Genomic DNA, 13,311 nt, shown 5'->3' with positions numbered 1-13,311 from the left:
TCTGATATGAACATATCAAGTATTTCAATTAGAAATCATTGATAGAGCTAAGGCATGAATACTAGATGACAATATTAAGAAAATTTTAGCAAAAATTGGGAAGCTTTGCCAGAATTACATATGTATATTTTCAAGATATAACAAAACTCTTATACACAAATCCACATATAAATTCTAGCATATAACATAAAAACTGTATGCTATTGTTTTAAAAGCTAGGCTAAAACTGTTAGAAATCATATTTAGGTACCAGGAACAATATAAAACAGATACTATTGTCTCAAATTTCAAGATCTAGTTGAATATGATATATATACTCTGCTTTGACATACTTATGGCAAAGAGGCAATTTCTGTCAAAATTTTCATAGTTTGTCTATTAATAAGATAATTTTTTATTTTCTATCAGTTACGATCTGTTTTAAGACACACAAACAAAAGATTTAAAGGGTCATTTACATTTATTGACATTATTTACATTTATAAGTCCTACCTGATGGATTTGAATTTTTGAAAAATTATTATACTAACTTCGCAGGCTATGTAAAATATTATGTTGTATTCTAATATATAAAATTGAAATTATTCCTTTAAAATATTATTAAAATAAGATGAAAAAATCATTGATATAAATTGAAATAATATTTAAAATACAATAAAAAATATGGTACAGCAGGATCTGTTATAATATAAAGATGTGAGTGCATACTGTGTTCTTTATTATTTTTATACTCTCCATCATTATATTTGCAACATTAGATTATCTAAATTTAAACTAATTGCAGACTGTTTAAAGAATGCTAAATAGCAATAATTGTTCGTCAAAATCAGTTCACCAGAGAGACTCAAATAAAGGAAATTGTCAAACTTTATCTGCTTATAAAACCATGCCAATGACCATCCTAACAATATTTGTAATGAAGCAATATTTTTGTGTGTTAAATTTCATTTTCATTATTTGGTACATTTTTATCTAAGTATATTTGTTGTATATGAAAAAATATGAGAATATTTGAAATTTTACTAGTCACCTTATAGTTTTTAGTCTCAGATTTTGTTGCATGACTGAGAACTACTTGTTTTGTCCTCAAATATATTTATAGTGGTTATATTTTTGTTTAATTAATTAATTATTAAATCAGGCTCCACACCAGACATGAGGCTGGAACTCACGACCGTGAGATCAAAGTCACATGCTCTACTGACTGAGCCAGCCAGATGCCCCTATTTATATGTCTTAAAAGTGTATTCAGTAATTTTTGAAATGACACTAACATTATGCAATGATACCAAAAAATATTTCTAGAGGGTAAGATTGCAATTTAGAATTGTTAGGCTCACAATCAGGGAAGACCTGGGTTCCAAATGGTGTCACTAATTAATGGAAGCCATTAATACCTATTTTATAGGGGTACTTAAAAATTAAATATGTATTTGGACCATTTACCAGAATCATAGTAATGAGTCAAAAATTCTAGCTCTTTTGGTATTATTTAAATTGTAGTTGAAAAAATATGTGACAAAACATAAGATATACAGTGTTTAAGATGGAGTAGAGTAAATCCCAAAACTAGTAAAACTGATTCATGAAGTCCAAACAGGGAACTGGATGTAGTGTTCAGTAAGGACACAAGTCCTCCAGAGCATCAGGAACCTTTCAATTGTGAGTAGTCTCTTTTTCCTAGTTTCTTCTTCCCATTGTCTCTTACTGTGGTCCAAATCTTCTTCTCATTGTAGTCAGTTTGGCCCCAAGGAACCTTGTGATTTATATCTATATCTACTACCATTAAAAAGAAGCTGTTTTCATGCTTTTTGGGGAGAAACACATTGGTCCTGCCTGATTCATTTTTCCACACTGAGCATGTTTAATTGTAGCTTAGGAAGACTCTTTGAACATCACTATGGATGTCTGGGGTGGTGAGCGTGAGTAGGCAGAAAGATTGCCATTAGAAAAAAAGATTGATATTCACACAGTCCTACAACCGCTCCTTAAAGCTCAATAATGTCACACAGGTAGTCATATAAGGAGAATATAGCAAATATAGCAACATTCCTCTAATTGGTATATAGTGAAATGTTTTTTTCCAGGAAAATAAGCTATCCAATTGAGGATGTGTTGATTATTCATGTTTTATATCCTTCAGTCAAAATTAAACATTACTTTTATATTGCAGACATCTTCTCTTTCCAGTACGATAAAATCTTAGAGACTCAAGTCATTAAGTTTCTTAGATACAAACCATCTTAACACAAGAGGGAAGTTTACTGATGATACTACAGCTTTTCTGATGTTGTTTTTTTCTTTTTTCATGTTTTTTTCCACACACAGCTTACAACTTGTCATTTCACTGTCACTTCTAATTTCCATCATCCATTCCTACAGACCTGATCTTTCCTTTGTTATTTTCTGAGGCACAGAAGTCTAGGTAACACATACAGAGATCATGATAAGATGGCAACTATCTAGCAGTACTCTGGAAATACTTCAGTATTATTTGGATTTATGTCGACGGAGAGACTAAAGGTTTGTGGAAAACTGACCTTGAAAGTTACTGACAGACAGTAACTTTCATCAGCCTCACATTTTGGAAGTCAGTGATGTATTTCTTTTTCTTCATCTGATAGAGATACAGAGCTATCAAATGAGTCAATTACCAAATCGGTGAGCAGAGGGGTTTTGATGGAGGAAAGGTGATAATTAATCACTTTTTCAAAGCGAGCAATTTACGGTAGCCTTTGTTACATTTTACTCAATTTGGTGCAAAAGATTCCACCGTGACTCCACTACCCCTCCCAAATAAAGTCTTTCTGGAAAAAAATCAGGCTTTAGCCTTACATTTAAAAAGAAAATTTGAAAAGTAAGGTAATGGTAAACTTCCAGTACTGTTATTTTTCTGAAGTTTTCTGTGTGACCATATGATGAGAATCTCAGATATAGTAATAGATGAAGAGAAAACACAATAAAGTTTATTTAATATGTTCACTCTAAACTTTATTTTCATGCCAAATAAAGAGAGCAGTTTACTTGGCCAAAAATGTCACCACTATACTCTTTTCTGTAATTTGATTTGATAATAGAATTACTTACTTCATTTATTCATTGTAAACATAATGTATGCCAGGCCATGGATTAGGTTTATTAAGCATTTCGTAAGAAAATTACAAATTACTCAGGTTTAGCAATCCCTGGGCAGTAATAGGCATTTAAATAAATAAAGTCAATGATCTGTGATAAAACGGAGACAAGCAAAGTAAGGAGTCATTAACCCCACCTGGGATTTTCTCAGAAAATACATTTGGGCTTATATCATGAAAAGTAGAGGTGATCATAGAGCATATAGAAATGGGAATGTTTAGAAATTATGGATGAGAATATAAAGAAGTGGAAGATGATTTTTTTGTGCAATTATGACTAACTTAATGCATCCCAAATTTATCATTCATGAGAGGATGTGTTGGTTGAAGAGGTTAGATATTTAGGCTGGGACCAGAGAAAGAAGGGTTTTTACATAGCACTTAAGTCTTTGGATATAAGCTTTGAATCACCTGAGTACTGTAACAAGACTTAAGGAGAGATGTAATACAACACATTGGGTATTATTTTATCTTAAGTAAGGATATAATATTCTTAATGAAATGACTGATTTTGATTTTCCAGAATAAAAATGTTTTTGCCTGTTGATCTCCCTCATGTTAAACATTACTGAGTCATTAACTCTCTTATTGCTTTATATTTTTTATTCAAATTAATAGAAAATAAATCACAAGTGAAAATGGAGAAATTATGACCACCATAATCTTTTAAAACTAAATATGAATAATTTTTACTGCTTTTTATTGTTGCCAGTTTCCCAAGTGACACGTTGTCTTGTTAATTTTGTTTTTATACAGTTAGAGGAGAACTCAGAAGTTTTTGTTATTTATGCGATCATTTGTTTATTGCCTTTTTAATGGCACCCCCAAAGCTTGATTAAACTTTTACCCAACATCAGTTCCACAATATATGGAATTTAATGAACAAAAGGAAAGTTTTAGTATTTTGTTTCTCTTGTTTTGAACAGTCTAGAGATAGTATGGTAGGGTCTTCTGAGTTTCTACTCATTGGCTAGCCTTAGAAGTTCACTTTTGATTATTAAATTATATTGTGGTTCTCACTGTTTGAAAACCACCGAATAGCAGTGGGCCAGATGTTGTTGCCTGATTAGATACTGAGATATTTTAATTACCAGCTGTAGCATCATAAACCTGCTCTTTTAATACTTCACTTTAAGTTTCCCATCTGCTATTAGCATCTGGTCAGTTCTGTCTACGTTGTCATTTTATTTCCTTTCTTCTTGGACACCCCACACATTTCATGGCTTAAATGGAAATTCTCTATCAGTCTTTATGACCAACCAGATACACCATTATCTTTTACTTAAAAACACACATTATGTAAGTAATAATTGTGGTCATACTCATGTTTTTGTAGAGTTTTCCTTTTTCAACACAAACATAAATGAATCAGTAATACGTTACACTTAATAGCACGATATTCAGTAAAGAAACTGTAATTAATCTGACCAATTAAAACAGGGATCCACCTTGCCCTTTTTGAAGGGACGTGTTAATAAAATCACCTTGCCAAAATGTACTTTCACCTTTGTCATATTTTAAGAAATGGGTTTAGAGAGTGCAGTGAAAAGCGATTTTATAATTTGGGTATAAAATCCTGAAAGATAGGAAAAAATATACAGTCACCGGTACTGGACGCCAGAACTGTAATGACTACATCCAATATGGCATTACTGGGGCCTTGCACAAAGCGACCCCATCATTAATTACTCTTTCCCATCATCTTTTCAAGTCTTGCCTGCTCTGTGGAAATGTATGACCTATACCAACCCACACGTCTGTCTCTTTACTAAAATGCTACTGCATCTGTTTTACTAAAACATTGATTTTAATAATTCAAATTAGAGTGTTACTTAACCGATTAGGTTAGAAGTCCATTTACAGATGATATCTTCGTTTTACTTATTTGTGTGTCTACTTCACAAAATGATAAACAACTTCTAAATTCATTCATTCAAAAGTATTTTATTGTGTGCCCACTGCATGCCAGTGAAGCCCCCGGAAAACAAAGTGAGCAGCTACATAGTTTATATTCAAATGGAAGATGGAAAAGAATTTTTCCAAATAACGTGTCATCAAAATACAGATCATGATATAAAACCTAGGAATTCATAAGACAGCTCCTTCGACAGGTGTAAACACACTTTGTAGAATTTTTTGAAGAAAATTCCTTAAGTGTGTGAGGAAAACTGCTGTTTGAGCCTCTAGCACTTGCATGAATTTTGGCAATAGCAAAAGGAGCAACAACAAGAAAAAGAGTTGCTAATGACAAAGTATGAAAGTTGGATTTTGAGCAATTTCTTTTTTTAATTTTTTTAAATGTTTATTATTTTTGAGAGACAAAGAGACAGAGCATGAGCAGGGGAGGGGCAGAGAGAGAGGGAGACACAGAATCTGAAGCAGGCTCCAGGCTCTGAGCTGTCAGCACAGAGCCCCATGGGGGGCTTGAGCCCACGAACTGTAAGATCATGACCTGAGCCGAAGTTGGACGCCTGATCCACTGAGACATCCAGGCACCCCTGATTTTGAGCAATTTCACTTGATTTGCAATGAATATGTTAATAAAGTGATCACATCAGGATGGACCGGCAAGTATTTCAGAAATATGTCAATAGGTAATGATAAATGAGAAAAACAATTTCATCAGAACTGAAAATTTTTTGCCAGTCATTATTTTTGAAATCTCCCTTTCTTTTTTTTTTTTAATTTTTTTTTCAACGTTTATTTATTTTTGGGACAGAGAGAGACAGAGCATGAATGGGGGAGGGGCAGAGAGAGAGGGAGACACAGAATCGGAAACAGGCTCCAGGCTCTGAGACATCAGCCCAGAGCCTGACGCGGGGCTCGAACTCACGGACCGTGAGATCCTGATGTGACCTGGCTGAAGTTGGACGCTTAACCGACTGCGCCACCCAGGCGCCCCTCCCTTTCTTTTTTTTAAATCAAGGATGGGTTTATTCGTTTATCCATTCATCATTTCTTGATTTTAATTGTGGTGAATATAAAAGACAGAAGCCAAATACTAATGTACTTGTTAAATTATGGATTTAAGATCATAATCTGTGAATTAGGAAGGTTACTTGATTAATCCAGATATTGATCTTAGGAATGTATCCTTTTAGCATTAGAAATATATGAAGAAAGAATAATGACTATAATGTTCAGTGAGAGGTAAAAATGCAAAAAAAAAACAGATATGAAAAACACATTCAAGTAACTATAATTGAATTTTGATGTTTATCAGGAACTCTTACTAGATTTTATTTAGCTTTTTAGGAAAGTACTAAACATTCTTCTCATTAAAATAGGCCATTTCACACTAGTTGTTGCTTAGAAAGTTCTTGCTACTTTCTACTTTCTTCAACAATGTGTTCTTTAAAAAAATGTGCTCTTTTTATTTTGTTGGTGAAAAATCCACGGTAATCAAACAAAAAACAAAGCTACATTCCAATACTCAAAAATTGATATGACATCAATTATAGATGGGATGATTTTTTTAAGTTTTGCAAAATGTGCCCTTGTATCAATCTCTTCTATGAAAGTAAATAAATTTGCAAATGTTTAAATTCTCTATTAATAGCCATTACATTTTATCAAGATACTGTGAAATCACTTGTGGATCATTTGAATAAATTGAATAAAAATAAATAAGAAACAGTGCAATGTCTGATAATGAGTTCTTTAATCTGAAGTACCTATTATTATTCCTAGGACTAAAATTACTATGTATTTTTATTACATTCCCAGGAACTAAAGGTGATTTGCAAATATAATTTCAAAAAGAAGCAATTTCAATATCAGAAGGTTGTAAGGAAAACAAAAGAGAGATTTGACTATGTGTAAATCTTCTAAGCACAGATAACAAACACGACCAGCACTCACACATCTGAGAAATCAAACACAGGCTGTTGATGCTACTGCTTTAATTCATAGTGAGCATTATTTTAAGGGCTATTTATTATTATTATTTTTGCACTTGGTTCTTGAATTTCCTATGATTAAGCCAAAACTTACTTCAGTGGGTGTTTCATAAGTATTTTTATAGGTAGGCGAAGAAATTATTCTTGACTGTCCCATTATATCCTACATGTTCCTTGCAAAACTGAAGAAGGCAGGGAGCTGTTTTTTGACAGTTCATTAACTCTCAGTGTTACTAGGGATTCAAAAGAGACTTCAGGTAGTTTACCAATTAATCTTCAGGGAATCTGGCACAAGCTGGAAAGCAGTGGGATCTGCTGAGATTTGCTGAGGACCTGTGTGGAAGAGAGCTCATGTGACAGACAAATATCACAGCTCTTTTAGCTCCATTTGTAAAAATGGTAACATTTGGTTGTGTGGCATAGGCACACCAAGAGGCTGACGCTTTTGATTTAGACATTCAGCAAAACAAACTAAAAAATTCAAAAAGCTTGAAGTTATAGAATCCAGGTCAAACTTTTAAAACAACCAGACCTCCTGTTTTGAGTCAATATTTACTTAGCTCTCTTTGCTTTTTTAAAAGGAAGTCGGAATTATGTTTTAAACATTTATTTTGGCAGATTTAAATGTTAATTTTTTAATGTTTATTCATTTTTGAGAGAGAGAGAGAGAGAGACTGAGACAGAGCACCAGCAGGGGAGGGGCAGAGAGAGAGAGGGAGACACAGAATCCGAAGCAGGCTCCAGGCTCTGAGCTGTTAGCACAGAGCCCAATGCGGGCTCGAACACAGAACCACGAGATCATAACCTGAGCCGAAGTCAGACGCTCAACCAACTGAGCCACCCAGGCATGCATATTTAAATGTTAAAGGAAAAATTTTTCTTAAGACTTACTTGATCCCTTGTGGATCTTCATATCAAAAAAAGGTGGGGGAACATCTCTTACAGTAATGAAATCATGCAACACTTCCTTAATTTCCTTATAAGAGGTACTTCTTGAGTAGTTATTGTCAGAGGAGAGTTTTCTCTTTGCAATTTTTAGTCATACCCTTGAGAAAAGCTCCCAGAAGGGTATAACTCACAGTTTATAGGGAAAAATATCCAATTGTATGTGTGCGTGTGTGTATGCTTGTTTTCCTTGTCATTCTCCATTACTCACTCCCTTGAGAGACAACAGTGGAATTGGTTCGCTGAAAGCTACACGGCAGCAGCACAAGGGCCTTATCACAACTGCCTTTATCCTCTATAAGGCCGTGGGAACTCTCACTCAATGGCTTTTGACCATAGACCCCAACTTCCATCTGAGAAAAATATTTTCCCTTCAGTCACATTGTATTCAGTTTTTAAGTTGCCCAAATAGAAAGGACTAGAACTACGTAGACTTTGTTTATCAGAAAAACATGGCTTTGCAACACACAGGTTAAGTGTCAGTAGAACAGTAAGCGGACTGGCTGGTCACAGCTGTAATTAGAAAAAGAGACACTAATGGTGTCACATGAGAAGTTACCATCATTGGGTCTGTGGCTTGATAAGGGTGAGTGCTCCAAATAAACTTTTGAAAGTGATTTTATTTTTGCAACGAATGCATTTTTAAAAAAATGATGAAACAAAATGGTGGTGCATGTGGTACCATGTTTCTTCAGGAAGGTAGCAAAGAATTCAGAATAATACTAATGACAATAATAATTTACACATCTAAAGCAGTAGGTGGTAGTCTACAAGAGATAGTTTAGAGATGCTAGTGTCTAGTATTCTATTGAAATTTTAGCATTATCCATGTTTCAAAAAAGGGTAAAAGTTTATGAAACTTTTAGCACTAAAATGTGATAAATTTGCTATATGTCATATGTATCACCACTTACCTTCCTAATTCCATCTTTATTTAATGTTAAATACCTTTCCCTGGCTGACTTAAAGGTATAGATCAGATTTATTTTTATAATAATTTCATGATATTACATTGAATGTTGTACTACAATTTATCCAGTTCATGACCTGTCCAGTTTTCTATGATTGCATAGTAACTGCATTGAGAAATCGGGCCTTCTGTACATGGAGAGATAAATTGCTCAACATTTAAAGTGGCCCCTGCTTTTAGTAACAATAGAAAGGACAATTGACATGCTTCTTGGAGTCACATCATCAAAGAAGTGTCTATTACTGGTTGACATTTTTAGATCAAAACTGTTTGAAGTCATTGGTTTACACATTACTCATTATTCTTTTGTCCTTAACATGGTCTCTAGATATCACAAGTGTGGACACAAAGATCAAGAAGCAAATATATTGACTCTTTCATTCAACTACTAGATAATTAATGGAATACACATGTATATACAGAAATGTCTGCATGTATAAATTTTTAAATCAAATGCTCTCAGTCAAGGATAAGAACTTACGAAAACAAAAGATACCTTTCATTTTATTTTCCCATTAAATACAAATTCACCATTAATCATGTGTCTTATGTTCAATAGCCCACCAGTTATATGGATTAGATCTTACTAATATTCAATGTACAATGGAAGGGGCTAGCCCTTTTCTGAGAACAAGATGTAAAAAATGATGTAAATATAAACCTGTATGAGTAACTGCTTATCTTGTGCATTGAAGTATTCCCAGTCTGAACACATTTACTAGCACATGAATCAGAATAGTCTAAAAGATCGCTAGTTTATACTTTATGATTGTTATCCTCTACGAAACATCCAACACGAGGACTTTGCCATGCCTATTATTGCCTCACAGAAAAGTTGGTCTCAGTGTAGAGGAAAATTCAACTATTAGTTTTGGTGCGTAGTAGAAATGGTTTTCTGAAAGCTAGGCCACTTTTTATTTATAAAAACAATGATTCTTTGAATGGGAAAAGGGGTATTTTATGTGTATTTCCCAGGACAGAATCCTAGAATTTGCTGGTGCTCAAAGAAAGTTGAGATGGGGCACCTGGGTGGTCAGTTAAATACCCAACTCTTGATTTTGGCTCAGGTCATGATCTCATGGATTGTGAGTTTGAGCCCTGCATCAGGCTCTAGACTCTGTGCTAACAGTGCAGAGCCTGCCTGGGATTCTCTTCTTTCCCTCTCTCTCTCTCTCTCTCTCCCCTCCCTCATGTGAGCTCTGTGTCTCAAAAATAAATAACTAAACTTTAAAGAAATAAAAAAGGGGGGCAAATAGGAGGTAGATTATTAATGACAAAATATAGTATTGATGTGGGCAGGATTGTGATTCTCAGAATGCTATAGGGAAAATAGACAAGAGTTGATAGTGTTAAGAAATGTGGCGATCCAAAGATCACCAATAAACTGAATGAAGTCTGTGGTAGATTTGAGTGTTTGGACCTTGAGTCCAGGGACCGTAAGAGAGACCACTGAACTGATATCAGTGAACCATGGTAACCAGTGCATCATGCCCAAAGGCCAGAAGTTTGAGCTACACCACATTGCAAGGAAGTTACTAGCAGTCAAAGAAAGACCAAGCAGCCTTTCCTGAAGGAAGGCCAGTGAGGCCAGGGTACCATTGGGGCACAAGATTTTATCATGTCATGGACTATTTCTGTAAATTCTTTGTTATTGTTTTTAATGAATTTTATTTGTTTGCTCCTTCTTGGTTAATTGAGTTATTTCTAGACCATGAGTAACCCTACAAGGGGAAGAGTAGAAACTGCTAGCTGCACCAATGAACTGTGAAGACTTAACACCAGGTTAGTGCTCTGAGCTATTTATTGACAACCTGGTATATCCATTTCGAATCGTAAGCTGGAGGGTAGGTTGATATCCAGAGCTTGTAGTCAAATTTTCTGTGTTTAGCAGCTATTTTTTCACATGGAATATTGGGGCAATGAAAACACAAAAGCAATTGCTTTTTAGCAAACACGGTGTTCTTCAGGCAAGATGCATACCTTATGAAGCAACTCTTCTATATGCTTGTTTCAGTCAGAACAGACGGTGAACCCTCTCTTCACAGATGTCTTTATAACTGTTTGTGGTTTTATTTTTGTCTTTCCACAAAATGTTATGCAAAAAGCAAGACAAAATAATATCAAGGAGTTATATATATATATATATATATAATCTTAAAACTGTGAAGAAACCAAAGATTCAGGAACTTATTAGATACACTGCCTCAACAAAGTGTTCCTACATTATCTGAGCAGCTGCCTCTAACACCCCTCAGCACACAGCTCCCTGAAGCAGTGGGTTTAGGATTATGAAAACCTAGACCTTGGAAGCCATGATTGTACATTAACAAATTTTTTTCAGTGTATTTATTTATTTTGAGAGAGTCTGAGACAGCACAGGTGGGGGAGGGGCAGAGAGAGAAGAGACAGAGAATCCCAAGCAGGCTCTGTGCTTTCAACATGGGGCCTGACTGGGGACTTGAACTCATGAAACCTTGTGATCATGACCTGAGCTGAAACCGAGAGTAAGATGCATAACTAGCTGAGCTACCCAGGTGCCCCACCAAGATTGTACTTTTTAAATTTTGATATGTTACTGGGAATATTCTACAATATTAATGAAACAGAGTAAAAGAAAACCCACCCAACCAACATTTTGTAGGTAGAGCTACTCACTTATTTGCCCCACTTTGTCTCTCAGGATACTGAGTGGCTTAGCTTGTCTTTTCCCAGGAAAGCAGAATCTGAGACAGGCTGATATAGAAGTAAGCTTACTCTGCAAAGTTTTCTCAAGAAATAAAAACAAAGGACTAGGAATGATTAAACTAGTAAAGAGGAAAAGCCAATATCAGGGTGCATTTTCCAAGGTTACCTCTGTGAGTAACTGTGCCCAATCTTGCCAGATATTCTAAGGATAGTTTGATAGTCTTCTAAGAAGATAGTTGAATGGTCTGTGCAAGAGAGTGAAAGGGGGGTATTTAAAGGAGTCCTATCTCTTATTATTTATGCAAGGAAGTTCTCTCCCATATCCTTTGCGCCACCACTTCCAGACTGGGTGAGTTTAGAGTTTCCAGAGGCATCCCATTCTGCTGGATCAGAAAGCACAGAACCAGAAAGCGAGTTGTGTGGAACAGCTGAAGAAGAAGCAGATGTGTTCGAGTTGTAGGAAGCTGGTTGCCGCAGCCATGGCCAAAGTAAAGAGTGGGCTGTGAGAAATTTGAGATAGGGCATGAGATGTGTCCAATACATCACCTAACACTGTCTGTGAGAGAGATTCAATTCAAATTACTCCTCTCAGTAAGCCTGAAAAGTTTCATTTTAACCCAAGTCTAAAGATTGAGGAAGACTAATGCACAACATGAAGTGCACTGTTTACTTAAAATAATAGGAATGTGACATGCATTTATGTAGCTGTCTCAGGGCTTACTCTGAGTGACAAATCTTAACACGTGCTCTGACTGTTTTTTGCTAGGTTGTGTTTGGTATTTTAATGTATGTAAGGGTCATGTGAGTAGTCTTCTGGATAACTAATGCAAAGTTGGAGTGAAGTAGTTAAAAGAGATATCATGAAAGAATCTTCCAATTACCTTCTTATATTCCTCACTGCCACCGAATGATAAATGACCCTTTTAATTGCCGGGGATTGTGGTGCATTTGATCCCGAAAATAGCCAATCAAATGAGCTTTTTTTAAACCAATCCTAGTCACCCCCTTTTTAAATCACTTCTGAGGCAACGTGGGTCTTACACAGGGAAGGAATGGAAGTATTGAGGCAGATCTAAATCTGATTGATTGGAGCATTTGTGAGGGAATCAAGAGTCAACCACATTGGTCTCAGCAAGCTGGCTTTGTATGAGAACTGTATGCCTTCTATGTTTCTTTTCTTTAAATCAGAATTTCATCAGCCCTTGCCATGGGCAGAGTTGTTGCTCCTTCCCACAGAGTCGGTAATTTGCTGTGATATATCCTGAGATTCTCTAACTTGGGAGTTTTGTTTCTTTCCATGTTTATCCAACAAGTTTCCTACTCTTTACATTTGTTCACTAGGTGGTCTTTGTCCCCATTACAGACATTTACTTCACATAGCACTGCAAATTTCTTGTTTCTTCAGTGTGGAGCATTTGTTATTATTTTACTAGGTATCTATATACTCATTTCATGTTAGAAATGCAAAATTACATAATTTATTGAGTATTTTCTGGTGCATGCCCACAGGTAACATTCCTCTAATACTAATTGATTTCAGACATAAATATTAGATATAAACAGAAAAGTAATGAGAAGTGTCCAGATGATAACTCATATGAAGCTTTTAGCTCATTACACACACACACACACACACACACACACTTGTTTAATTAATTAATTAATTAATTAACTTCAG

The sequence above is a fragment of the Prionailurus bengalensis genome, chromosome D4 (assembly GCF_016509475.1).
Source record: "Prionailurus bengalensis isolate Pbe53 chromosome D4, Fcat_Pben_1.1_paternal_pri, whole genome shotgun sequence".
NCBI lineage: Eukaryota > Metazoa > Chordata > Mammalia > Carnivora > Felidae > Prionailurus > Prionailurus bengalensis.
The sequence above is the reverse complement of the archived record's forward strand: the minus strand, read 5'-3'. Positions refer to the sequence as shown.